We start from the raw sequence: 27,671 nt of genomic DNA on the forward strand, positions 1-27,671 counted from the left end.
ATCTCTCTCTCTCAATTCAGGAAGGACCTCAGTCTAATTTTAGAAAAATCCTTCTCTCTTCTCCCTTCACCAACTACCCTCAATCAAGCTATTTGGCTTCTATCCATGAATTTTATGTGTCGGGTTACATTCTGCCTCCAACAGCACTCAGAGGGTTGAGGAAATTGGACTGGTGTTCTCACCTGCATAGAGGGGCATGACTGGAGTGGATTTCCAGGGGTTTTCCTGAACCTGCTGAGACGCTGCTGTGTGGAATAGTGCACACCACTATGAAATGCTGGGAGGAACTGCAAATAAAGTCAGAGACGGTATGAGAGGGAGTATCCCCAAATTCTTCCTGAAGTCCTATCTGTAGGAGTAGGAGGAGAAGGAGAAGGAAAACCCCTAAAACTCCTTGTTTTTTGCTTCCTTCCCATTTTATATTACACACACACAAGCCTGCCTCCTACCTTCTTATAATTAACTGTGGCACATCTATTGATTTGGGTCTTTTAAAAAATATTTAAAAGATTGCATGAGAAAGAGGGGTTAGTTATTGTTTACTTAAAAATACTAACTTTGGACTAAGGGGGATTTTAGGAAGAAAATATCCTCATGCTATTCTCACTAGAGAATGACATTTGAAACCATTTTCCAGTTTCATTGAGATATAATTGACATATAACTTGTTTCAGGTGTATAACATAATGATTTGCTATAGGTATATACCACAATAGGTTCAGTTAATGTTCATCACCTCACAGTTACAAACTTTTTGTGTGTGATGAGAACTTTTAAGATCTAGTCACTTAGCAACTTTCAAATATATAATATAGTATTGCTAACTATAATCACCATGCTGTATATTAAGTCCCCAGAATTTATTCCCCTTATAATTAGGAGAACAACATTTTTGAAGAAATCTGGACTGAGATAGTAGAGTAGGTCTGTAGAATAAGTGAAGGATAGCAAATTGTAAGTAAGAACTAGGTAAACCTGAAGTTCTATTAGGAGATGCACATCTACATTAGTTTAAAAGAAGAAGAAGAAGAAGAAGAAGAAGAAGAAGAAGAAGAAGAAGAAGAAGAGAAGAAGAAGAAGGAGGAGGAGGAGGAGAAGGAGAAGGAGGAGAAGGAGGAGAAGGAGGGGAGGAGGAGGAGGAGGAGAATGAGGAGGAGGAGGAGGAGGAGGAGGAGGGAGGAGGAGAGAGGAGGAGGAGGAGAAGGAGGAGGAGGAGGAGGAGGAGGAGGAGAATGAGGAGGAGGAGGAGGAGAATGAGGAGGAGAAGGAGGAGGAGGAGGAGAATGAGGAGGAGGAGGAGAATGAGGAGGAGGAGGAGGAAGGAGGGGGAGGAGGAGGAGGAAGGAGGGGGAGGAGGAGGAGGGGGAGGAGGAGGAGGGGGAGGAGGGGGAGGAGGAGGAGGGGGAGGAGGAGGAGGGGGAGGAGGGGGGGAGGAGGAGGAGGAAGGAGGGGGAGGAGGGAGGAGGGGGAGGAGGAGGAGGAAGGAGGGGGAGGAGGAGGAGGGGGAGGAGGAGGGGGGGAGGAGGAGGAGGGGAGGAGGGGGAGGAGGAGGAGGAGAATGAGGAGGAGGAGGAGGAAGGAGGAGGAGGAAGGAGGAGGAGGAAGGAGGAGGAAGAAGGAGGAGGAGGAAGGAGGAGAAGGAGGAAGGAGGAGGAGGAAGGAGGAGAAGGAGGAAGGAGGAGGAGGAGGGGGAGGGGGAGGAGGAGAGGGGGAGGAGGAGGGGAGGGGGAGGAGGAGGAGGAGAGAATGAGGAGGAGGAGGAGGAAGGAGGAGGAGAAGGAGGAGGAGAAGGAGGAGGAGGAGGAGGAAGGAGGAGGAGGAGGAAGGAGGAGGAGGAGGAAGGAGGAGGAGGAAGGAGGAGGAGGAGGAAGGAGGAGGAAGAGGAAGGAGGAGGAGGGAGGAGGAGGAGGGAGGAGGAGGAGGAGGAGGGAGGAGGAGGAGGGAGGAGGAGGAGGAGGAAGGAGGAGGAGGAGGGAGGAGGAAGGAGGAGGAGGAGGGAGGAGGAGGAGGGGGAGGAGGAGGGAGGGAGGAGGGGAGGAAGGAGGGGGCGGAGGAGGAGGGGAGGAGGAGGAGGGGAGGAGGAAGGAGGAAGGAGAGGAGGGGGAGGGGGCGGAGGAGGCGGAGGAAGGAGGAGGAGGAAGGAGGCGGGAGGCAGGAGGTCGGAGGAAGGAGGCAGGCGGAAGGCGGAGGGGAGGCAGGAGGCTGGAGGAGGAGAAAAAAGACAACTATACTAATAAACCCTCAGCTCCACAATAGAAACAGCCGTGAGCTGGGAGAGGGAGAAGTGGCTGTAAGGACACAGCTCCGTGGGGCCTTTCCCTGCTTCTCGCCCTCAGTAACACATAGCAGCACAACATAAAAGCATTCTTTAAAGTTTTGTTTAAAACATGTTGTAGATGGTGGTGGTAATGTAAAAAGTATTTTTAAAAAACATCCGACTGCTTTAAAAGGCCCAGTGAGGACAGTGAACGAAATGTGTTTAGAAGGAAAGGGGGAAGACTGAGGCATTTTTTCTTTTTCCTTTTAAAATTTTTTTTCTTTTATTGATTCTAGAGAAGGGGAAGGGAGGGAGAGAGAGAGGAAGAGAAACATTGACGTGAGAGAGAAACATCAATCAGTTGCCTCTCACACCCCTCCCTAACTGGGGACCAAACCCATGATCCCAGGCCTGTGCCCTGACCGGGAATTGATCCCGCAAACTTTCGGTCTGCAGGATGATGCCCCAGCCGCTGAGCCACACCAGTCAGGACCCAGGTGGCCTTTCTTGTTCCCCTTAGCCAGCACACTTCCAAATGCTTTCCTGCTCCATCTTCCCCATCCCACAGGGCATGGCCTCGCTTGGCATGGGGTAAGGCAGGGAACGGCATGCTGGGAGTCCATTGCAAAACCAAAGGACCCTGCAGAAGTGGAAGGCCTCCAGAAAGCCACCCAAGGGTGACTTTGACAGACAGTAATTAAAACCCTGTTTTGTCCACAGACCAAAATGGGCTCAAATAAGACCATTTCTCTAAGCAGCATGAAACACAGTGCACCAGGCAGATTCCAGAGGGATGAAAACGTCCCAGCCCCATTCCGTGAGTTAACAGACATTCCTCTGATGGAAACAAAGGTAAACGTTTAGTAAAGAGGAGTTGGTGGATATTCCTGGCTAATATTTATTGAGTGCTAATTATGTGTTAGGCACTATTCTAAATTTATGTGAATTCACTTAGTGTTCCCAGCAGCCTCAGCATCAGTTTATGTTAGGAGGAAACTGAGGCACGGAGTAGCTAAGTGCTGGTTTATGTTTCCAAAGGAGGCAGATTATAGAGCCTGATTACAAATGAGACATTCTGGCTCCGGGGCCTTCACTTTTAACTCACTGCTCCACTACCTCTGGTGTGCGTGACAGGTATATCATCACAGAGGACTCTGTACTTGAGAGTTTCAAAGTCAAATGAGTCATATTTGGAAAGCATTTCTAAGCAATTCTTAGGCGCACACAGTGCTAGATGGTTTTACATTATTCTTTGCAACAACTCTGCGATGAATCTATTCCATTTCTTTCTAAACATGTTCCTGGGAGAGTGAGTTTGTAATAGAGGTGATATCTTTGTCTCCAGTGAGTGCACTCTTATAGAGAAAAAGCCAAAAGAAAAAAATGGAATGAGTGAAGCCCAGTATGTCCCCTGTCTTTGGTTATTCATACCTCACCCACACCGCGGGCACGCTGCCTAGGCTAAGTCAGAGCTGCCTTGCCCTGGTGGGCGCTTGCCCAAGCCCTGGCAAGATGTCCAGACAGAGTTAATTTACCTCCAGAGCTAGGCATTACACGTCTAGTATTCTGTTCATTGATGCCAGATATCATATCGGTTTGTCATCTTTTAATACAAATGGCATCCCGATCAGAAAAAGTTTCAATGTTGGGCTGTTTCTGGATGGATTAGTGAAATCGGATCGTATTTCTTTTTGTTCTTGGCTTCACATTACCACCACAGTAATTTTCCAGAAGTTCTTAGAGAGTCTCCTTCCTGGACAAAAATTTTTGTTAGCTCATTATTTACATTTTGAAGCCCAGCCTCTTGGTCTACCATTTAAAATCTTTTCAAAACATGGTCTGAACTATTTATTTCTGATATTGTTTCCCTATGATTCCTTCCTTCTTTTCCTGTTCCCCACCTTACAGTTGCAGAGGAGGGAAAGTAATTTTTTTCTCTACCCTTCTTGGTTCTAGGCTGAGATCTGTCTATAATAAAAAAACAGACTAACAGGGGAAAAGCAGAAGTTTAATAACAGGTATATCTCCTGTCAACATGGGAGAGACCCAGGAGAACTAACTCCTCAAAAAATCACCCAAGCCACACTCACAGCATCTCCAGCTAAGACAACAGAAGAAGTTGGGGGAGGGGGAGCCAGTTATGGGAGAGGCCAGGAAATGCGTAATAAAAAAGGGTGAGGCTGTTCTGCAGATTTGAATCTATACCTTCTTCACTGATCAGAGTTTCATGAAATTTAGTCATGCTCTCTTCTTGGTACAGAGCAGAAGGCACCCTGACAAATGAAGATTTCCTCCAGAAGTGTAAATGTCTCTTACAAATGGGTAACTTTCACTCAATGTTTAGAGCTTCTCCTCTGTCTGCAGTTTCTTAAAGTAATCACCAATAATCAGTAGGTCAAAAAGACATATTTGGGGGTTGGTATATTTTGCTCCCCTTCACAGTTCATGCCTGCCTGACGCATACAGTGGCCCGTGGTTTCTGGAATGTTCTCCCCTTCTCCCCACCTCTTAACTGCTCCACACACCTTCGGACTGTGAGCCCTTCAATGCCCAGCTGCAAGGCCGTGTTGGAATCCCGTCTCCAGCCACCCCGCAACTAAGAGCCATCTCCCCTCTTCTCAAAGCCCTTCTTCGGGGCCCCCTAGTGACACTTGACAAATCTGGTTCTTTATACACAAGCCTTATACCCCTAGATGTCAGTTGCCTTAAGCACAGAACTGGTTTCCCTCTGGGATGGGAACAGAGGCAGACATGGGTACTGCGATGAAAGTCACGGGGAAGCATGGCAGGAACGCCATGGGTTCAGGACAAGGTTTGCCTCGCACTTCACGAAAAACCAGAAAAGCAGCTTCTCGTACTTCACCGAGGAATGGCGGAGGGCAAATGATGCAATTCTTCTGTGTTTACTTCATATTTACCTGTTTTTCCCAAGAGGGCCTGACTGGGCCATTCTGCCACCATGCTGTACAAGTGCCCTTATTGGGAGATGCTTGTCCCAGGTCAACCCCGAGACCTCTGACCTCACTGCCCACGCCCTGTGCATGACCCCTCTGCGTCCAGCACTCATCCCTAAACTAATCGGTGGCTATCATGGGGAGTCCGGCTGACTCCACCCAAGTTGACTTTAGTTATTGCTATGACTAAAATAGAAAATTACTAGTGAGGATTATTTTTCTTCAGAGGCACTTAGATTCCATCTCTTGCCTGCCTGCCCTGCACAATAAAATCTGGCGATTTCTATTAGGCCTGGATAAATAAGGCTTGCTTCCCAATTCTGTGTTTATCCATAGGAGAGCCAAACCTAAGCTGGATTTTGAGGGTCAAGCAGGTGGGCTTGGCCTGTCTCCATTGCCTGTTTCAACATCTTCCATGGCTGGTAAATGGTTTTTCTTACCTGTTTGGTCTTGGGTTGGAGCTTAAAGCACATTACATCACTTAGCTTGGGCTACAGCCAGTCATGCCTTCTGCCATTTCTGCCGCCTCCATCACTTGGATCAAGAGCTCTTTTATTATGTGTGCTGGCTTGAAGAATATAGGTCCATAAATCTGTATGCCTGTACTTATCACACAGCTTTGTAAAATCAACCAATAGGCCCATGAGCCTGCTGTGTGTTGGAGCTGAGCTCCACTGGCTGACTAGAGCCAACTCCTTGCAGCTCTTCCCAACTTCAAGAGCTCCATATTTAGTGATGCCATGCCGGTGGCTGGAAGTCGGACATGGTGGGAGTACTTACGTTGTAGAACTTGGCAAACACTACAAATACAGTCTTTTTCTTCCTCCTTCTTTCTTTTATTCTTATTTTTCTACAGAGCTGGTTTACCAAATGCCATTGAAATAAGCCCATCACTATTAACAAGTATGAGACACAGTAGCCCTCTCCTACTCCTCCTAGGACAGAGAACGGACCCTGTTTCTTTGAGACCCAGCCTATGCGAGGAAGCTGTGGCACACAGCTGAGTGGGTATTCCAAAGGCAATAACACAGAATGGAGCTCCAGAAATGATCTAGATTGTCATCTAAATTCCAACCAGAGCTGGACTAAGATACCACATTTTTCACCCCAAAGAGGCCCGTGAACCTAAGTGAAGGGCAGCGGGACTGGGGGGAGCCAAGTGGATGGATTAACCTTTTTAAAAGGATAAATGAAGTTAATAAATGTTTAGAATAGAAAGAACCACTGCGCTTCCAGACCCCTAGCAGCCTCTAGTACATTTCCATTTTATGCTGGCCTTAATGGGAAGCGACAGCTGATGAAAGCTGCTATTCATGGTCATCTGAAACAGCTTTCCTCCCAGATGAAATTCGGTGTGGCGTGAGTCTAAACACACAGACCAAAGGCCGGGCAAATGTATTCCCCAGGTCCCCAAGGGCTGGCAGAGGCAACTCTGTTTGTGAAGGGGGCTTCCTGACTGGGCATCAGAGAGGCTCAGGTAAACAATAGGAGTCTTTATGCCCCTCCTCTGCGCAGGCCTGAGATGGTGGTCCTGGCCCCGGACGCTGCTGATCTCAGGCCCTCCTCTTTGTTTATAATCAACCGCAGGCGCTCAGGGTGACTTTGGAGTTCTGTGACTAGTATTTTCCATCACTGTAAATGAACAAAGCCCAGATTGATCCCCACTGCCTTCTAGGTGAACCAGTCCCCTGTGGGGAGCAGTGTCGGGTGGGTGGCATGACGCATGGACTGCTTCAGCTTTGAGATGACTCCTCTGGCTTCTTGTCTGGAAGCACCAAGAGCAAATGCAAGTCCAGCAAAAGGGTTTTTTTGTCTGGCGTTTTGAAACGCTGGTTATCCCAGCAGCCTGTAAGACTGATCTTTATGAGCCTACGGCAAGCAAACACTCCGTGGAACAAGAAGCCATAGCTTCTACCCCGAGTCTTGCCATCTGACACTGACATGAAGTTACAAACATATGGTTTCCATCAAAACAAAGTTGGTGGTATTTTATCAGCCTCAGGGAGCTAGGGACTTAGTAACTAGGGTAGCTAGTAGCTTAGTAGCTAGAGGCTGGTTACTTGGAATAACAGCATCTAGGCCAGGAGACAATCCCTTCTGGAAGAGCCAATGTATGAACTACACTAGTGTGAGCTTTGGGCAAAGTGTCAAGGGTCTAGGTCTAAAAGAAATCTAATTTAGTCCCATGGTCCCTGCCTCTATTCTGATTCACCTATCAAAGCAGTTCTCTTTCTTTCTTATTCTGAGGTTAAGCTACCAGAAGTTGACTGTGGGTGCCTAATCAAGAGAGTTGAAACGTACTGTACAGCATGCTGGCAAAGGCAGACTGAGGCCCTCAAGTTGGGGGAACAAGGCAAAACATGAATGTCTCTCTCTTTGAGCCTCCTTACACATTTCTAAGATCCCCAGTGAGCAGATGCTAATTCAGGCCACAAGCACCCCCTTGCAAGAAATGTGACTTAGTTTTCAATAATAGTGAATTCTATTTTCCTTTTTAAGACACATGTCACTGGGTGGTAGAAACTAAATATTTTGTGCACCTCTGTGTGCCAGAAACCTAGAACAATATATAGAACTCAAAAAGGTTTTTAATGTGCGAATGTAAGAATTCTCATAATCTCTGGAGCATTGAATCTGTCTCTTGCCAAGTGACAAGGTAGGTGTGTGTGCACATCTGTGAGTGTGTGTGTAAATGTGTGTTTGGGGGGAGGGTGTGTGCATGTGTGTAATGTGTATTGGTGGGGGCAGGGTTCTGGTCCTCGGCTGTCGATCAGTGTATTTATTGAGCTACCCTCGTTCCCATCATTTCTCCAGTTATTTGACCTTCTAACTTGCTGCTTCACCTTCCTTGCCCCAGGCACAAGGCCTCTTCAAGTCTAGTCTTCATTTTGAGTATGTCTGTTTCTTTGGAGGTTGCAGTGCAAAGAGTCATTCTGGGTGCCATTCCTTAGCCTCAAGGCCTCTGAGTCCCTGAAACACCATCACAGCTATTACTACACCTCAGCTCCATTTCTGTGCTGCCACCAGGGAACAGTGTTTTTATCTCCCCAAGCTTCACAGGGAAGTGAGACACACGTGATTTCTTCACGTCTCCTAACCCGCCTGCTATTGTTACCAGGCTGACCTGCCAGAGGACCAGGCAGGTCGGCAGGGGAGCTGCCCAGGAGAGCATCTCTCTTCCTCTCTAACTCTCTGCTCTCCTCCTGGACTATGAGGTCTAGCGTAAAGGCTGCGAAGTTCAGCTCTTCATCTACTTTCTCATCTCAGTGTTTATCAGAACATTACCATGTCACGTGTGCTCTGGAAACTCATTATTGTGAGGCCCTTGTGACTTCAAAATCTTTCTGAGGACCCTTGTTTCTATCAGCAGGTTTAAAAATCAATTTTGATCCTCAGCTGAGTCAATGTTTCTTCTTCTTGGCATAGCAGCCGAAATATCTCTGTCCTGAGACATGAAAGTGGGATGTTCCATCTCTCATGGCGAGGGGAAGTGTCACAAGGTATAGAAAAGGGAGGGAAGATCTTTGACTAATACTTCAAAAATTATACCACTTCATTGGCTGCTTTTGTCAGATCACTGCAGCCAGCTTCCCCCAGCAACCCCTCTGACCTGAGGCTTACACTCTGGGGACTTTGAGGGTCCCCAGGAACATTTGGGGGGAGGTTCTGACATATACCAGCTGTATCCTGAGACTAGAGAGTACCCGCAAAATCGGGGCACTGCCTAACAGCTTGAACAGTAAGGAAACAGGCTCTTCATTTCCCCTCCCATCAAGGGTCTCACTACAGCACATTTTGCAGTGACCCCAGGATGTTACCTTAGTTCATTGTAATACTTAGAGCTGACAGAGCTGGAGTTGGAGCCAAGAGATAGCTTACATTTTCCCAAGGTGTGTGGATTTCAGGGTCTCTTCCCAGGGGTGGGGAAGGAAATGTGGAGGTTTATACCAGTTTTCCTTTCTCTCGGAGCTTTGGTGTAGCTACACATAAATCAGCAAGGTTTTTCAACCCCCTACGTGTCATTTGTAAGCGCTCTGTCTCTCAGCGTCAGCATCTATTATGTGCCTTGATGGGCAACCAGAGGCCTTGTTCTCTGGCCCAGGAGTTAGCCAACTCACCCAAGTGTGTGCACGGCTGGAGATGGGTGAGCCAGTGGCTGGGCAGGAGGTAGGTGTGGGTGTGGGGAGTGAGGTGGGGATTACACCTTGGTACCAGGAGAATCGACCTTTCCCTCCTTTCCAGTGTATCCTCGACACCAATCCTTCACTTCCATCAACACAAAGGCTGCATGCAACTGATTTATTTGATTTAATAAGTATATTAAAACAGATAGAGATAGAGATGTATATCCCCCAGAAGATGTAAAATAAAATTTCAACTGTTCATGTTGCTATATGAATTAATTTCTTAAGAAATACTTTACAATAATGTCAATTTACAATAAACATTATAAATTAGGCAGCATGGGCGAGGAAACCAAAGCCAAAGGAAATGGAATTACATATCCAAACTCCACAGTCAGTTAAAGACAAACTTCATTTTTCACTTTATGAATTTAATCAGATTTCTGGCAGCTGGAATAACAGGCATTAATGAAATAAGGGTTTTAATATGGATTTTAGATGAGGACCAGGAACAAATTTGGGTGGTGAGAGTTCTGATTTGAGTGTAATAGTTAAGGTCTTTAAGAAATGCCAGGAAGAAGCTGGAAGCCCGTGGCTATGAGGACGTGCCAGAGGGTTACGGAAAGAGGAGTGTGGGCTGAGGAACCGCAGAGACGAATTAGGTGGGGTCTTTATTCAGCAATTATTACAACTATGTTAGTACTACTGTAGGGACTGGCACTGGTAATATAAAGATGAATAAAACATGATCAAGTAAAATTCAGATATAACACATATGAATGTTTTACTTTTTTTTTTTTTTTTTGCAAAGTTCAACTACTTTGTTTAATTAAAAGACTTCATCTGTTCTATGAGGGGGTGGAGGAATGAGTACCCAGACCTGTTCTGCTCAGAGTGGAGACTGGGAAAGCAAGCCAGTTCGTGTGCATGTGTACATGTGTGTATGTGCATGTGTGTGCATATGTGTGAAGGATTTAGATTAGGCTTAGACAGAATGGGACATTTACCTCTTTCTGATCTCCCACCATAAAAGAATAAAACAGACCGACGTGGTGGACAGGTATAAAATGCATGGGCAGGAACTAAAGGAGAATGAAGGATGAGAAAAAGAAGAAAGATGAACCTAGAAATCGAGTATGTCGTTCAGGTTCTCCAGAACGCAGAATCCAAAATGAAATTAGAAGTAGGAGAGACGTGCTGGGGGAAATGCCTGTTTATCTTTTACTAAAGCAGAGATGGAGCAAAAGGAGGAGAGAAGAGCCTTCAGATTATGAAGATGATCTGACGTCTGAGAAAGGGAAGGAGAAAAGACGGAAGACTGGGTAGAAAGAAGCTCAGACTGCAACGCAACCCAGATTCTCTCGGAAGGGAAGACCCAGAGCAGAGACTGCCCACCAGGGAACTGCACATCGGTCAGAGGCAGCGTGCCTGCAGCCTCACCTTTCCCCTCCCTTGTACCCCATCGTCAGTCGTCAGCTGGAAACAGCCTGGGAAGAGCATGGCCCCCGCTTGACCGCCACATTGGACCCAAAGGTGTGGCAGCTGAAGGCTGTGAGTCAACCATTTGCCCATCAGCGGGCTCACCCGAGGGAAATCTGAGCCGCGCGCCGGACGGACAGCTCACCTGCAGCGCCTCAAAGCAGGAGAGGGGCCGGAGCAGACCGTCCCCCGGAATGCCGGGTTAGGGGTGTAAGATCTGGCCCTTTGCTACTGGCACTGCGCAAGTGCCTCAGCGCTGCGTTGGATCAGAGACTTTGCCAGCCAGTCGAGCAAATCTTCAGTAGCAGAACCTTGGCACCTTCTGCCTCGGGAAAGGCCTTGACAGCTGGAGGGAGGAGCGGTCATTCTTGGTGCACACGGAGGGTCTTCCTTGAGTCACAGTGTCACTGAGTGCCTTTGCGGAGAGGCTGCTATGCGGATAGTGGGAGTGAATGAGCCTCCTGGAGAACCCACAGAGTAGGCTGTGGGCATCTCTGAACTTTTTACATTTTCCACGCAGACCGTGGAAACCAGATCATCTGATCTGGCCATGCGATGTGATAGATCTAGAGTAAATGCAGATGAAACCAAAGTTTTAGGCTATAAAATACACTGGAGAAATGGTGTTCCCCTAATCATGCCCTCACTAGGGTTAAGAAAAGTCAGTGACGCCTGAGTAGATGTTTGATGCCAGAACACGATGAATGATTCAGTGATACAGTATATCTAGTTGGGGGGCGGGAAAAGGAGTGAGTGTGCAGTGAATGAATGAACCCCTGATGTTCATCTGTCATAATTCTCAGGTGTTTGGCTACAGGGCGACAGAAAGTTCAGATGAAAATGAAATAATAAACTAAAATCCTTTACCAAATGTACATGTTACCACAATGCCACACGCTTTGAGACAGAACATTCACCACACTCAAAAAGAAAATTACATGTTTTAAAGCAATAAAAACAGACATGCCTCATACACACAAAAAGCTGTCCTCAGACACAGGGAGCTTGGAATAAATAATTGATGATTCCCCCTGCCGAAAGCACAATGGATTTTTGCATCATAAATAAATGAGCAGCCCTTTATTTATCCAGCGAGACCTCCTTAGCATACACATTCACAGAACATCATTCTTGTATCTTGGGTTCGTCTAAAGCCCAACCAGCTGCTGGCTCCGTGCTCTGTGAAACAGGGGAAATGGTTCATGCAAACAAAAATAGCAAATAAATGTCAGCCACGGCTCCTGTGGGGCCTTGATTCCATGATATTCTCTTCACTTCGCATAAAGAAAAATAGAACATTCTTTTCTGGAAGATAGGTTTTATATATCTGTATTGAAAGTAGTGATATTTTGTAAAATCCTCACTTTATACTTAGGTTGCAAAAACAGGACTTGAGAAGTTAATCATTTCCTCTTGGGCATTTGGTTTGCCACTGAATGAATAGCCTTGCCTTGCTGTGAACTCTGTGGGCCAAATGACAAAGCTTATGTGTCAGTATCACAGGATTAAATTTTCCAATCCATTAAATAAAATATCATTAAAATAATCAGTCAAGTGAATCATGGTAGTTTGAAAACGTGCCTGCAAAGTTTTGACTCTTCCATCCTGATGAGGTGGAATCTTTGTCCTCTCTGTTGAATCAGACCATCCTTTGTGATTGGCCAATCCACAGGCTGTAGAGGAGGTGACGCTGTGTGACTTTGGAAACGGGTCATTGAGAGGTACAGCCTCAGCCAGGTACCCTGGAGCACGCAAGTGGGGTCCTAAGCTGCCCATGCACAAAGTCTCACCACTCTGTGGACACACACCATGCTCTGAGGAAGCTCAGGTAGCCTGTGAGGAAAAAGCACACGGAGAAGCCCCAAGACTAAACAGAGAGGGGGAGATGCCCACCAGCCCCTGTCTGAACGAAATGAGCGACCGCGACCCAGGACTGCCTAGCTAAAGCCTCTCTAAATCCCTATCCCACAGAAATCGTCAGCAATAATAAAATGATTGCTCTTACTTTTAGGTCACCATGGTTTGGCTTGTCGGGCAGCATTGGATAACAGGGATCCACATTAATCATAAAGCTGTAGAGAACCAGAGACATAGAAAGTACTTACCAACTTCTTTGAACCTAATGCTAATCTACTGCACAGACCTTGATCGAGCGCCGTGTGCCGCGGCGGGGCCACACCGCTCACCTGGGACCTGCAGCTCCGCCGTGTGCCAGGGCTCTTTCAGCGCAGCCCTTCCTGTCTGGCAGCTGAAGGGCCTCGCAGAGGCTTTTCTGAGGTTGCTTTAGGCCAATAAGAAGAAAGTCTGCATTTTTCCTTTCTAACGTCCCAGCTTTCTGTTCCAACTGTTATGTAGGTGGTAGAAATTAAAATCTTTCTTGTTACAGAATCATGGATACAGAGGGCATTTTGATGGTTGCCAGATGGGAGGGGGTGTGGGGGATGGGTGAAGAGATGAGGGGATTAAGACGTACAAATAGGTGGTTACAGAATAGCCACTGGGATGTAAAGTACAGCACAGGAAATGGAGTAGCCAAAGAACTTATACACATGACCCATGGATATGAACAATGGCGGGGGATTGACTGAGGGACTGGGAGTTGCTGGGTGGAGGGGGGCAAAGGGGGAAAAAATCAGGATAACTATAATAGCATAATTAATAAAATATGATTAAAAAATAAAATCCTTCTTGTTAGATTTTGTGCCCCTCTTCATCAGAAATCTAATTGACAGCTATATCATGTACTAGATTAATTTAATTACATAAGAAAGAATCACTCCAAACTCAGAATATATCAAAAGAATTATACACCATGATCAACTGGGATTTATTCATGTAATGGGGGTTAAATATACCAAAAATCAACCAGTATAGTGAGTGCATTAACAGAATGGAAAAAAGGTAAATGATCTCAGTTGATGCAGAAATACACATCTGACAAAATCCAACAAAATTTTTGAGTGATAAAAACACTCAAAAAATTAGGGATAGAAGAAAATTTCCTCCACCTGATAAAGGGCATTTATGAAACAGACACACACACACACAGACACACACACACACACAGACACACACACACACACATTTAACATGAATGGAGACTGAAAGCTTTTCCTCTAAGATCAGAAATAAGACAAGGATCTCTCTGCTCACCATTTCTATTCAACATGGTAACAGACATTCTAACTAGAGCAATTAGGCAAGAAAAAGAGAAAAAAAATGCATCTAAATGTGAAGGAAGAGGTAAAACTATTCACAGATATCATAATCTTACATACAGAAAATCTTAGATAAGCTTAAAAGAACAACAAAAAAACACTGGTAAACTCTTGAAACAAAGTTACAGAATATAAGATTAACATGCAAAAATTAGTTGAATTTCTGTACACTAGCCATGAATAATCCAAAAATAAAATTAAGAAAACAATTTCATTTACAATAGCATCAAAAAGAATAAAATACTTAGAAATAAATGTAATTGAGGAGGTGCAAGACTTATATACTGAAAACGGCAAAACAGTGCTGAAAGAAGCTGAAGACCTAAATGACTGGAGAGAAGTCCCTATTTATGGGTTGCAAGATTTAGTAGTAAGATAGCAGAATGCTTCAAATATGGAACTCCTATCAAAACTCAGTGGCTTCTTTTTTTTTTTTTTTCCAGATATGAAAAAGCCAAGTCCTAAAACTGACATAAAATTTCAAGGGACCCTAAATAGTCAAGCCAGTCTTGAAAATGAACACAGTTGGAGAACTCACACTTCCTGCCTGAGAAACATGTCATCCCTCCCAAGGCTCTTCCCAAAGTGCATTTGATCACCATTCTAAAATGATTTCTCCTTTTATGTCTTCATGTCCTCTGGACCCTGGACCATTTCTAGAGCCCTTGCCCGGGTTTACCAATTTGTATGGTTACTGTTTACATGTTTGTTGGTTTTTTAATCAAACAGCGGCACATGGGGTATGAAATTCAAAGTCCTGCTATATGATTCAGCATTAAGCAATATTTATCTTTGGAAACATCACAGCTTCTTTCTGAGCTCTACTTTCCTCAACCTAATGCTGGTCAAATGGTCCTACATTACTGGCTCCAAGCCAGAATGACTGATGTTGCCATGATCTAACCAAAACTGACTAAATCAGAGTCTTAAGGTGGTGTGACGTCCTGGCTTCAGCATTTTACCAACTCCTTGGGTGATTCTAGAATGTACCCTGGGACACAGGGTCCAGATGTCTAACTCATTGTGCCTGATTGCCATGTCCTTAGTGCTCTAGGGCAAGACAGGGCTTTGACACTCAATATTTATCTGAATTAACTAATTAATTATCTCTAGGACCCTTTTCATCCTAATATTTATGTCTCTGGCCTCACTCATTTATTCATTTTTAAGGTGCTTAACATCGTGTCTTGGCTATACAAGGAAGTAATTGAGTATCTGTTGGATTGAATTGAATTGAATTGAATTGGATGTCAGAGAATTACTTTGAGGTACAGAGGCAGAATTCTGGGCATCTATCTGATAAAAGCAGAAAAATTTCCACTTTACAACAGAGACATTGTGGAGGCACAAAACATTCATAAAATGTTTTTGGAGATTAAAAAAAAAAACATTTTAGCACAATACGATTTCAGCTCTTACTCTCACAAATTTGATTTCCACCAAGTTTTCAATAGTTTTAACCCCTGGAGTCCTTTTCTATCCACGTGGTCATTGAGCATCCTGGGTCATCTTACCCGTGGGGCTTGCTCTGTCTGCATTTTACCTCTGGTCCGTTTCTGAAGGCTAAGGTATTAGAGTGAATTCTGGATGCCTGAAAACCAGAAAACCAAACATCAGTGAGAAAATGTGATGCCCGCTTGGTCCACTTCCAGTTCCCTCCTCCCTGGACCCAGTGGAGCTGCCCCAGGCACAACTATCCCTCCCCCAGAATTACCAGCAAAAGGCCAATTTAGAATAGGCGTCCTTTGATTCGGCTATTTATACCTTCTGGTCTTCTAGACGCCAACAGTTCCAGGGCTGTTTAATCCTATCCCTAACAAGATCTTGTATTTAGACTACAGTTTGAGGCTTTATCCTTTAATAACCCTGTTTTCTGTTTTTTGGTTTTTTTCCCTTTAAATGGCTCTGGGAAGAACTAGATAATCTCAAACTCCACAGAGGGTCTTTTAAATTCAATCTCTGCATTTTAGGAACGATAAATTACCAGAAAAAAAAATGTTTTTAACTTCCAATTGCTGGGCTTTATTGAACTAATAGGAAGGCTAATCTGCACACATTAAGATGCATTATGCATTTGTCTTACTTTAATCATCTTGAGAGCTTAGGGAATCCAAGGAGCCCTGCCAAGTCAGAGCCGGCCTCTCCCCTGAGGAACTGGCTGGATGGACGCTGGTTTTATTTGTTGGTTTTATGGGTTTTGTTGTTGGTTTGAGCTGTCTGACTCCCATAGCTCCTGCATGATAAGCCGTCTGCTTTTGTGCTAAAGAATCCCTTCTCTGTGAATTCACTGACTTCCCACTGGTGCCTCTGCTCTGCAGTGTTAGGCAGTCCACACCTATAAAGAGAGAAGGCATGGAAAGGACTAACATGTCTTTGTCTCCCTCACCAGCCCTTCAGTGTCAGTACTTGTGACTGCGAGGCCAATGCATCCATGCAACTCAGGCGGCCCTGCTGGTCGTCGGCCACACATAGCACACGCTTACTCATTCACTCAGCAATTATTCCCTAAGTGGCAGCAGTGTGCTGGGCATTACACTCTAAATATTGGATATGACTTGTCTCTTCCCATAAGTGGTTTTACTACAAGAATCTATAAATAAAGCCCTGGCTGCTGTGGCTCAGTGGACTGAGCGTTGGTCTGCGAGCCAAGTGTCACTGGTTCGATTCCCAGTCAGGGCACATGACTAGGTTGCACGGCAGATCCCCAGTTGGGGGCGTGAATGAGAGGCAACCACACAGTGACGTTTCTCTCCCTCTTTCTCCTTTCCCCTCTCTCTAAAAATAAATAAATAAATAAACAAACAAATTATTTTTTAAAAAAGAATCTATGAATAAGCATAAATTAAATAGTATCTCATTAATTCAGATCCTATTGAGGTCCTAGATGGGGGATGAACTAAGAGTTAACTATAACTATCCAAAGAATGTATAACTCACATGAATACATTTTTTGAATTCTGTCCAAATCCAAAAAAAAGTAATTCTCATAGTTTGTCTGCACTTCGGTTGTTTCCATGTCTTGGCTATTATAAATAATGCTGCAGTAAACATGAGTGCAAATATCTTTTTGAGTTAGTGGTTTCATTTCCTTCAAGTAAATATCCAGAAGTGGAATTGCTGAATCATATGGTAGCTCTAGTTTTAATTTTTTGAGGAACTTCCATATTGTTTCCCATAGTGGCTACACCAATGGTACAAAGAATCATTTGGTGGATTTTTGTTTAAATGTATATTCCAGATTTAGAGTTTAGCAGGAGAAAGCAAGGAACAAAAGAGATTATACAGTATGATCCTTATGTATAACATATGCTTGTGTGTGTGCCTGTAATTGTTTGCATAAAACTCTAAAAGGATACGTGATAAACAAAACATTTGTGGGAGGAAATCTGGGTGGTGGAAAGACTTAGTCTTCTGTGACTCCCCACGTGTATGTTTTGAATGTTCTACCATGCAGAAGTATTTATTACCTATTCCATGAATATCTAAATTTTTAAAAAGAAAAGAGCAAAATTCATGTAATTATTTAAGTAATTAAAGTTCAAATTCCTGGGTCCTACCCCAGAGATTTAGATCTCATAGACTCATGTATGGGTAGTAAAATAGGGTGAAGGCTCTAAAAAGTTACATTTTTAAGACGCATTCTATCTTTATATGATGCGTGTTTTTAAGGACAACAACTGGGAACGACACCTGCAGAAGTGTTCTCTCTCGGGGGCGATGCACTTGGTCCTCACTCACAGCGGAGGCACCTGTCACATCCCAAGCACTGTAATGCACAATGACACCCTAAGGATGAGGGGAGGGGTTTTGTGCCCAGAGGGCAGAGAGGCGGGCACGCAGACAGCTGTGGTGGCCCTCAAAAGCCAACGTGAATCAGTGTCAACAGTAGGGCCCACCCCAGAATGTCTGATTCAGCAGTCTTGGGAGGGACCTGAGAACCTACATTTCTAATAAGGACTCAGGTGATGACGATGATTCAGGCCTGGGAACCACATTTTGCAAAATTGCTCTAAAACATCCCTGAAAAGCAGCTAAAAGGATGCTCACTGGTTAGACCTAAAACATCCTCCATTAAAGACAACAAACGAACAAAAGGTTTCTCTATAACGACCATTCAGCATACTCTGTACTCCACAATCACACTGCCATTGAACCCCCTGGAAGTACTTGATGAGAGAGATCACAATCCCCTTTATTCTAAAAAATCCTCTGACTTCCAGGTTCAATGTCTCCATTCAACTCGACCAGCACTTGGAAGCCTTAGTTTTGAGTCAATGGTCTCGCTCCTCTGGAGACCCTGCAATGCATACCATTCCTCTTACAATATAGTTACCAAAGCTTTGTGCAGCCAGAATTTGAGGTCTCAACCACCCAAAGGAAAGCAGTCCTTTGACCTTCTTTTCCGGAGGCGGCAATCTTGGTGGTGGAGAGAGCTGAGTGTCTGACAAGGAAGGTTCCAGCTCTCCTCCAGCACACGGCTGAGCTAGGTTAATTGACCTCTCTGATTCTCACAGGAATCATGAAGGTTACAATCTCAACCTGTGGGTTCACGGGAGGACAAAGCGGGAAAAGAAATGCAAAGTGCCGAGTGTGTTCTATGCATCCTGTGTGCTAGCGAATATCATCACCCACACCTCCTCCTCTGTGAGGTGCAGGACAGCCAGCTTCCTTCCTCCTTTTGTCACACACAAAGGCCCCTGCATACCACATACAACAGGCCAACGAATGCAGCTCTGCTTGGGCTCAGCTGGGATGCTGGGTGATATCATCACGATAATGGAGTAGGAGAACATGGCAAAGTCCAAAGGGGCCAATTCTATGAGCAAGGCCCATAACGATGTAAAACACAGGGTAAGAAAGGTGTTCTCTACTTTTCTGCCATTCCCAGAGCACTGACTGGTGGGGGCGGAGGTGAGGCAGGTAGGCATCTGTGGGGAAGCTGTGTGGAGCTGCCTGCCCCCAGAGGGCCTCGGCAAGCAGAGGAAGTGGCAAAGTCCCTCCTCGAGGTGGCCATCCCACTCAGGATTGAGTGAGGCTGAAGAGAGGTGCACATGGGCTGGTGGGCCCCCAAACATTGGGGACTGTCCCTGGTGACCATGGAAGGAGCACTGATGAATAACCAAGTGAGCGGCCACCTCCCTGAGCCCTGAGATCTGGCAGTTTCTGGAAATGCTGAATTAGGAAGACACTGTTACTTGCGTTACTTCCCTTTGCTTTTTCTCTTCTCTGTTCTGTTCCTAAGATGTTCCTTTATCAGCAGTAACAGGGAGAGACAGAGGGATCAACCTGCCTCCCTTATCTGTTTACCAGTTCCTTGGCTTAAAAACAAGAACCTTCAAAATGAGCACAGGTAAAATGTAAAGGGAGAGAATTCTTACACATTTAGACCTAAAACATCACTTTCTTACACAGAAATAAATTTTCTTTGCCACTACTATCTTCTCCTAAAACTTTTATCCGAAAGCCGATTCCCCAAACCCAGTGCTTTAGTCCTTCATAAAGCAGAAACCACCTAAGCAGGCCCCCGGTTGCGTTTATTCATATTTATACACAAATTCACCTATGTACATGCACATACAATTCTTAGGACATTTCACAATTAGATTTCCTCTGAAAAATGGGCTTTGAGTTTCCTTTTAAAACTCAGAATATCTGGCCACGGTGGGGTGCCGACGCCCGTGATGGCGTCAGCAGACAGAAGCCCCCGGTCTGTTGCCGGGGATCCTCTGCAGTCCCTGAGCATGCCCACCTCTCACCCTGGGCCTGCCTCGCGCATTTGCACCATCCACCAAGCCCCTGTAGTCATTTAATTTCGGGTGCCTGCCTAACGGGAGGTTTTCTTGTTCTTCCTTTCCTTCCCATATAAGTTCTACGCAGGCTGCCTTCACCTTCGCCTCTCTTGAATTCTGCCGTCACCTTTGCGTTTGCAAGGGTCTTTTGAGGTGTGGTGGAGGCTTGCACATACATCTGTTTCTCTCCTTGGTGAAAACCACCATTCTGTGTCCCTCCTCACTGCCACACAACTGATCTGCACCACAACAAAAAGGCTTGATGACTTCTAGCTTTCTGTGGCATTTCTGTAGCATGACATGGGTCTTATGGCCTGACCCGGAGATGTCCGCTCAGAGCTCTGAGACTCACAGGACCATAAACCTGGCAGGTAACAGCAGCCCCTGCGGGCTGGCTCAGAAACGCAGGCTGCGCCCTTGTCATTCCCTCTCTGGCTGCTGTTGGCTCTAAGTAAGTGTCCAGATGAAATGAGACCAGTGACAATAATGGCCTTGGAGTTTAATGCACTGTTTTCCTAAAGTGATGTCCAAGCTGGGAGAATAATTTAAAGGGCATAGTGTTGAATGGGCACGTTCTTGAACGTGGGCGATTTCCCAGGCCATTATCATTAACACAGCATCATCCTTTCGACGAGTCTCATGGAAAACACTAACTTTCATTCCCAAATGTGGCACCATAAAAATATATCTTTGAAATTTATTATATTATATATGGAATTGATGACAAGAGCCAACCAAAAAAGACCCCACTATCACAACACTTAATGCCTTTTAAATGCAGTTATGAAAATAGATGAAAAGCAGCCAGCATCTGCTCAGTACAGAGATTTTTAAATCTGACACAATAATCATAACTTTATGTTTCTCAGGGCTGCCTTTCTAAAATATCAAAAGCCACACAAAATTTAAATAATAGAGTCAATCATCTGGAAAATTTGATTTGGAGGGAAAGTTTTCTCATTCGATTATTTGGGGAAAAATCAGTTTGGTAAAACCCCCATTCTCTAGATTCAAGAGCCAGACAGTGTTTCGCTAACAAAACATTCAAGCAGCGGGTTATTATAAACAACATCAAGGAATGCGTAACCAGACCGTGAGGAACTTCTTGGAAGCCACAACACCAAAGCAGGAAGAAGATGCAAAGTTTAAAATACCCCACTTTCAGGAGCAAAATCAAATGGCACAAAACTCAGGAGGCATTTTTTGGGGGCCCAACTGGGCAGTTTTCTCAGTATCACCAGAGCCCGGGGAACAATGTAGTCCAGACAGATTTAGAAGAGACCCTTCTGTGGAGCATCATGGCCAAAGCCTTCAGCTGGCCCAGACCCTCTCACTGGGTGTGCGCCAAGTCCCTCCCTCTCAGAGGCCACGGCAAGCACCTCAGTGTTTCATGACTTGGTTCGCCACAGGCACTCTCTTTGTCTCAGATAATACTGGAGGTCACGGTCAAATTCACATTCTCTAGTTCCTATTTCTGAACTTCCAATAGATTGCCATTTTTAACAACACCAATACCAGCAGCTTTAATAGTAATAATAATGGTACTAGTAGTTGCAGAGGACAGCAACCATGGTGGCTTTTGAACAAGATGTGGATCCTATTACTAAATTTAAAGTAAAAACCAAGGGGTGTGAGGTTCTAGGGTAGAGAATTGGGCAGGTCTTCTTGATTCCATGAGAACCATCTCTATCCCCTGTCAGGGAAACAAAGCCTATGAATGCTGCCACTTGGCTGGGGTACAGGGCAGTTGGGTAGGTGAGCACTGGGCTAGCTGGAGGTGGTCTGCTGTGAACGTGGGACACATGCCGTGGGATCATGACCTGTGGCTCAGGCTGTGTTGATGATATCCCAGTGTCAGGAGGATGGACCAGGGCCGACAGCCTAGGGAGATAGGTCAGTGTTTACATGGTCCTGGCAGACTAGAGTTCAGCTCAGTTGTTCATAGGCAGAATATAATTCCTCTGTCCATGATTTATTTTCTATTACTTACTGTCATAGATACTTTCTGCTTTACCATCTGCATCTGCTCACTACTGATTTCAATTTCCTTTTGGAAGAATCACTTCAATCCACTGTCAACTCATGTAGAGTTGACTTTTCCTTCAGGGCTAGAGCATGACCTAGGCTAGGTCAGTCAGCACATCTTTCCCCTGGGACCATAGCCCTCTGTCCCCACATATTAATTGGTTCCGAGATGGGCATAGCACAAGTCAGGTAAACAGAGCCCACAATTCTCAGTTCAGATGCTTTCCTTTGATCTATGGGAGAATCAACACTTCTCCCCTTGATGTGAACCTGAAGTTGTCGAGATGGCCACTTAGAGCCCCAGGTATGATCCAAAGGGTAAGGAAGGTGAGTCTGGCCATGTGACTGGGACCCTAAAATAAGCCATGCTTAAAGTTAACTCCACCTTCTACACTTTCCAACTTTCAGAGCCAGGAAAGCCCTTTCCGGTTTAACCCACTTTGGGTCAGGGTTGGGATTTTCATCCCTCGTATAAGGCTCTAAGTCTATCAAGGAAAGCGGTGGTTTTTCTGCTTTCTTGGTTTGTCACCCCCCAAAAATTGCTATTCTAAAAGCACAGACACATAAAATCTGCAGTGGGTACTTCTCCCTGCTTCCTGTTATCCTTAACTGTTCAGTGGGAATCAGCAGAAACCAAATCATCTTTGTTTCCTTCATATAGTAGACTCTCCAGTAAAAACAAAAGGATTTTGTTTGTCGAGCACTGTGATTGGTGGATGTAGACACATTGAAATGCAGAAGCTGAGTGGAGCTGAGCTGTTTGGAGAATAATGCAATGCAGTTTTCTCTTTGGGGAAGAGACCTTGAGAAATTCAGAAATGGGGGAGTGAAGACAGAAAGCTAGCAAAGCTGGAGACCCCTTTCTGTAATAACTCTCTGCAACCCTCCCAACAGTCGTCGTCGGCAGCCGTCCGTCTCGAGAGACGATGGTGTAGCTTCTTAAGAGTCTATCTGCACCGCCGAGAATGGTTGTGCAGTCCGACTCGGGAGTGACACGGTATCTGTCTCCTCCCGTGTTGAATCGACATCTTGCGATGACGCTGGACTGTCCTCTCCAGTGGAGCTGAAGCTACAGAGCCTGGGCAGGGTGATATGGAGGGTCTGCTGTTGCCCATGCAGCAGACCCCCCCTCTCCTCGCAGCTGAAGGGTCCAAGGGAAAGACGGAGTCAATACAGCTTGGCTTCAGGTGCGCCGCAGGAGTTGCCGGTGTTGACTGCAACGTCAAACCGCCTTAGGGACTCCGGCTCCGGATTTTCTGTCGGGGTTTACTCCCTTAGCCTTTCCCCTGAAGAGGTATGCCGCAAGGCAGCGGAGGTTTTTTGGAGTCAGAGTTTTCCTTCTCTGATGTGCCCTGACTGGAAGATCGAACCAGCGACACTTAGCTCGCAGGCCGACGCTCAATCCACTGAGCTAAACCAGCCAGGGCATCCTCCCAACAGTAGTGAAATACAAAATAATAATAATAATAAAAAACAAATAGCATGCTTCAGGAGAACCGGGGCAGCCTTGTGAAGCGTAGTGCCAAAGCTGCCGTGGGAGGGAGAAGAGAGGTCTCCATGGGGGCCGTTCCTGTGAGATCCAAAGGTACAGGGGATTCCTGGGCATGGTTCATGCTTCTTATCTGGAGCAGCTGGGGCTTCGTCATCCGGGCTTGGATGACAGTGCTCACAAAACCTGGAGGGAAAGTGACTGGGGAGAGACCCCATTCATCTAGAAGAGTTTACTTTGACAAATTACCCACGTAGAATGGGAAATAGCCACAGGGCCGGGTGCCTGAGAGGGCGTGGAAGCCTTTAGTTATTGTTTCTGCTGCTGACCTTTGCACTCCAGAGGGCCTCCCCAAGGAAATCAGACTGCAGTCGGTGTTTTGAGCCTCACCCATCGAAGTGATTACTCCTATTTGCGAGCTCAAGTCCCAGGTAAAACAAGACAAAATATGTTTGTCAATGCTTTTTGTAGAAAAGAGTCCTCATAGTTGGAGAAAAAGAACAAAGAGGTCAGGGGCTGCTCCCCTGCTCTAGAGATGCCCCCCTTTCAAAAGCAAACCTTGACTTTTTTTTTTTAATGAAAACAATCTGATGGCTCATTAATAAAATACAAGCCTAGGGAAGTTCTGAGTACTTAGAGAAAAGAAAATCTTAATTTAAAAAATATATACCAAGACTGACACCTGGCAAAGGGAAGCCAGTGGAAGCCCGGCGCAGACCTGCCCTCTATCACCCTGAGTTAGCTTCCGCAGAAAGAACTCGGGTCCCATCAAAGTCCTGGGAGCCCCTGGGGCTGGCCACCATGAGAAGAACTGAGAATTAGATATTAGAAATCATCCCTTCTTAAAATGAAATAAAAAGGCAAAAGAGGACATTTTGGGAACAATGGGGGAAATGTGAGTATTAACTGCATGGATTAATACTATGTTAATTTCTATTGTGATTATGTAGGAGAGTATAAGTGTTTTTAATAAATATATGCTGAAGTATTCAGGAGTAAAGTTTTAAGCTATTTTTAACTTTCAAATAACTTCAATTAAGCTATTTTTAACTTTCAAATAACTTCAAAAAGCCCTGGCCAGTGTGGCTCAGTTAGGTTGGTCTTTGTCCCACAAACCTAGAGGTCTCCAGTTTGACTCCTGGTCAGGTGACATGCCTGAGTTGCAGGTTCGGTCCCTGGTTGGAGCATCTACTAGAGGCAACCAATCGATGTTTCTCTCTCACATTGATGTTTCTCTCCCCTTTCTCTCTCCCTTCCCCTTTTTCTTAATAATCAAAAATAACTTCAGAAAAACTTTTCAATATAATATAAATATACACAAACACACACATACATTCATACATATGTAAAAGGATAACTAAGCCAGGGGAACACAGGACATTCCTTTCCAGGATTAAAACATACATAAGATGCTGGGGGAAGAACCATATGAGTGAAATTGTTAAAATTAAAAGAAATAAAAAGATCTACTTAACTGATGTAGATTAATTCAGATTTTATTTTTCTCTGTGTGGTTTTTAATCATAATATTCTATTCTTGGGCTGGTAGTAAACATCTTAAAAATAAAATTTAAATGGGGTTTTTATATACTTGCTTCAGGCAAAGGAGCTCAGGAAGCAATCTCAGGACCAGGTCTGATCTGCTGGGAGCTGCAAGAGAGTGAACAACTGGTCAAAAATAATTAGCAACAGATCAATCAAAGCATTTCCAAAAGACCAGGCAAAAACAAAGAGAAAGAACAAGCTCTGTGTATGTGTAGGTGCTGTGTGCATGTGTGTATGTGTGTCTGAGAGCTGGACAATGTAGTACTTGTTGGTGCTCTTATTATAACAGTCCCCTTTACCTGCAAAGGATACGTCCCAAGGCTGCCAGTGGATGCCTGAAACCACAGATTGTATGCGTGTGTGTGTGTTTCTATACATACACACCTGTGATAAAAGTTTAATTCACAAATTAGTCACAGTAAGAGATTAACAATAATAACTGATAATACAATAGAACAATTATAACAATATACTGTAATAAAAGTTATATGAATGTGGTCTCTTCTTTCTTTTCTCTCTCTCTCCCTCTCTCTCAAAATACCTTATTGTAGCAGACTCACCCTTCTTCCTTGATGCGAAATGGGAAGAGGCCTTATTAAGTGGAGAACATTCTCTTTTTCACTTCATGGCTTCTCTGTGGCACATCCGAATGGCCGGTGTCACTGTTCTTGCCCTTCAGGGCCATCGCTAAATAAAACAAGGGTAACCAGAACACAAGCACTGTGGCACAGTGACACTGATCTGACAGCCAACAGAGCTACTAAGTGGCTAATGAGCAGGGAGCACATGCTGTGTGGGGACAGTGGGCAAAGGGATGATTCACGTCTCAGGCAGGACTGAGTGGGACAGTGACGTTTCATTAGGCTACTAAGAATGGTGCAATTTACAATTTACACATTGTTCATTCTGGAATTTTTCATTTAATATTTTTGGACCAGGTTGATGAGAGTAACTGAAATGGGGGCTGAGGGGGGACTCCCATATGTGCAGAGGACATTAGCTCATTCGCTTATTTTACCCTTGGAATCAGCATGCCCAGTTGGCACTATTACACTCAGTTTACATCTGGGAAACAGGTTCGGACAGGCTAGGTGACGTACTACAATCACACAGCTCTCATGTTCAAACGCCAGGATTCAAAGCTAGAATTGTGCCTTTGTCATTGTACCAACTCAACATCAAAGGTATTATCTATCCAAAGGTCCTTTTATTCAGTCCGTCCAGTGGCGCTTGAGAGCCCCTCGGGGGATGGGAGCACAGAGGGGAAGAACGGAGCCTGCAGCCCGCCTCTGCGCCTCTGCAGGTGAGGAGGAACCCAGGCTAACCAGAGCTGGCTGTTCGCTTCTTCTCTAGTTCCCACTATCAGATTCTCGGAGAAAAACGTGTCTGGTAAATAAACCTGATGAAAAAAGCAGAGGACACTTAGCCTTCTTCCTTTAGGTCCTGAAACATATTACAGTTGTCTTTTAAACCAACACCAGCAGCCTGCTGTCTTGTAAATGAAATGTTATCAGAGCACAGTCACACCCATCTGTTTAGCGCTGAGTGTGGCTGCTTGCGTGTTATGAGGGCAGAGTTGAGTACTTCTAAGACAGATTATATACAAAGGCTGCCAGCAAGTTGAATGGAAAGAGTTTGTCCTAAAGAACTATTAATGATTACTGGGTATCAGGGTAACAAAAAATATTGGCTAATAAGAAGTAAAAAGAAATGTGCAGAATATAAGCTTAGCAGACAAGGAACACTCACTACCCCTAGATCTTAGATAGATTGCCCAAGAAAGAAATATCACTTCCATCCCTACCACACACTTGTAGTCTTGCTGGGCTGAGATGCCAACCTTAGTGGAGAGAACACCAGAAAATTACAGATCAGTATCAGCCACACACATAGATGAAAAATTCTAAGCATTACTTTAACAATATATAAAATGCATAATATATTATGATTAGTGAAATTGCCCCCAGAATACAAAGGTGTTTTGACACTCAGAAATCATTAAGTGTAATTCATCATATCAATACTAAAAAATGAAAAATAAATATAATCATATCAACATGGAAAAAGCATTTTACAAAATGTAATGTCAATTAAAGGCAAAAACTTTCTGAGAACTGGGATAGCATGCCATCTATGAAAAAGTTACAACCAGTATCAAACTTAATGGTGAAAACTAAATGTTCTTCCTAAGGTCAGAAAGAAAGAGTTCTGCTTTCATTATTTCTGTTTATCATTATATCAGACATTCCAGCCAACACATTAAGGCAAGAAAAAGAAGTAAGAGGCATCAAGATTGTAAGGAAATGAGTCAAACTATATTTGTAGACAACATAACTATCTTTGTAGAAAATCCAATGAAATCTACAAAGAGTGTACTAGATCTAATAAGTGAAATGGCAAGGTTGCAGCATGTAGGATTAATATATGAGGGGGTACCCCCAAAACTGGAATTATCTTCTGGAAGGAGGGGCCCTTGTAGTACAGGATTCCCCCACTAGATGAGTGTCCTAGGAACCCATCTATGTCAGTGTACTAGCTGGTGTTGTTGTGAGAGGCTGCATTCGGTTTCAGTGAATTTTTTTTAAGACTCTTTCAGTGTGTTTGCCCATTCCATGATGGGTGATTTATGAGTGCACCTGCCCACACCACATTGAATGTTCAGCAGTTTTTGACCAAAAATGGCATGACCTCCATGCCCCACCCTCCCTATTCACAGATTTCACTGTGACTTTTTTTTTTTTTTAATTTCCCCAGGTGAAAAAAGTCCTCAAAAGGAATGTTTTACGGACAT

The sequence above is a fragment of the Furipterus horrens genome, unplaced genomic scaffold (genome assembly GCF_987537825.1).
Source record: "Furipterus horrens unplaced genomic scaffold, mFurHor1.1.pri manual_scaffold_11, whole genome shotgun sequence".
NCBI classification, from domain to species: domain Eukaryota; kingdom Metazoa; phylum Chordata; class Mammalia; order Chiroptera; family Furipteridae; genus Furipterus; species Furipterus horrens.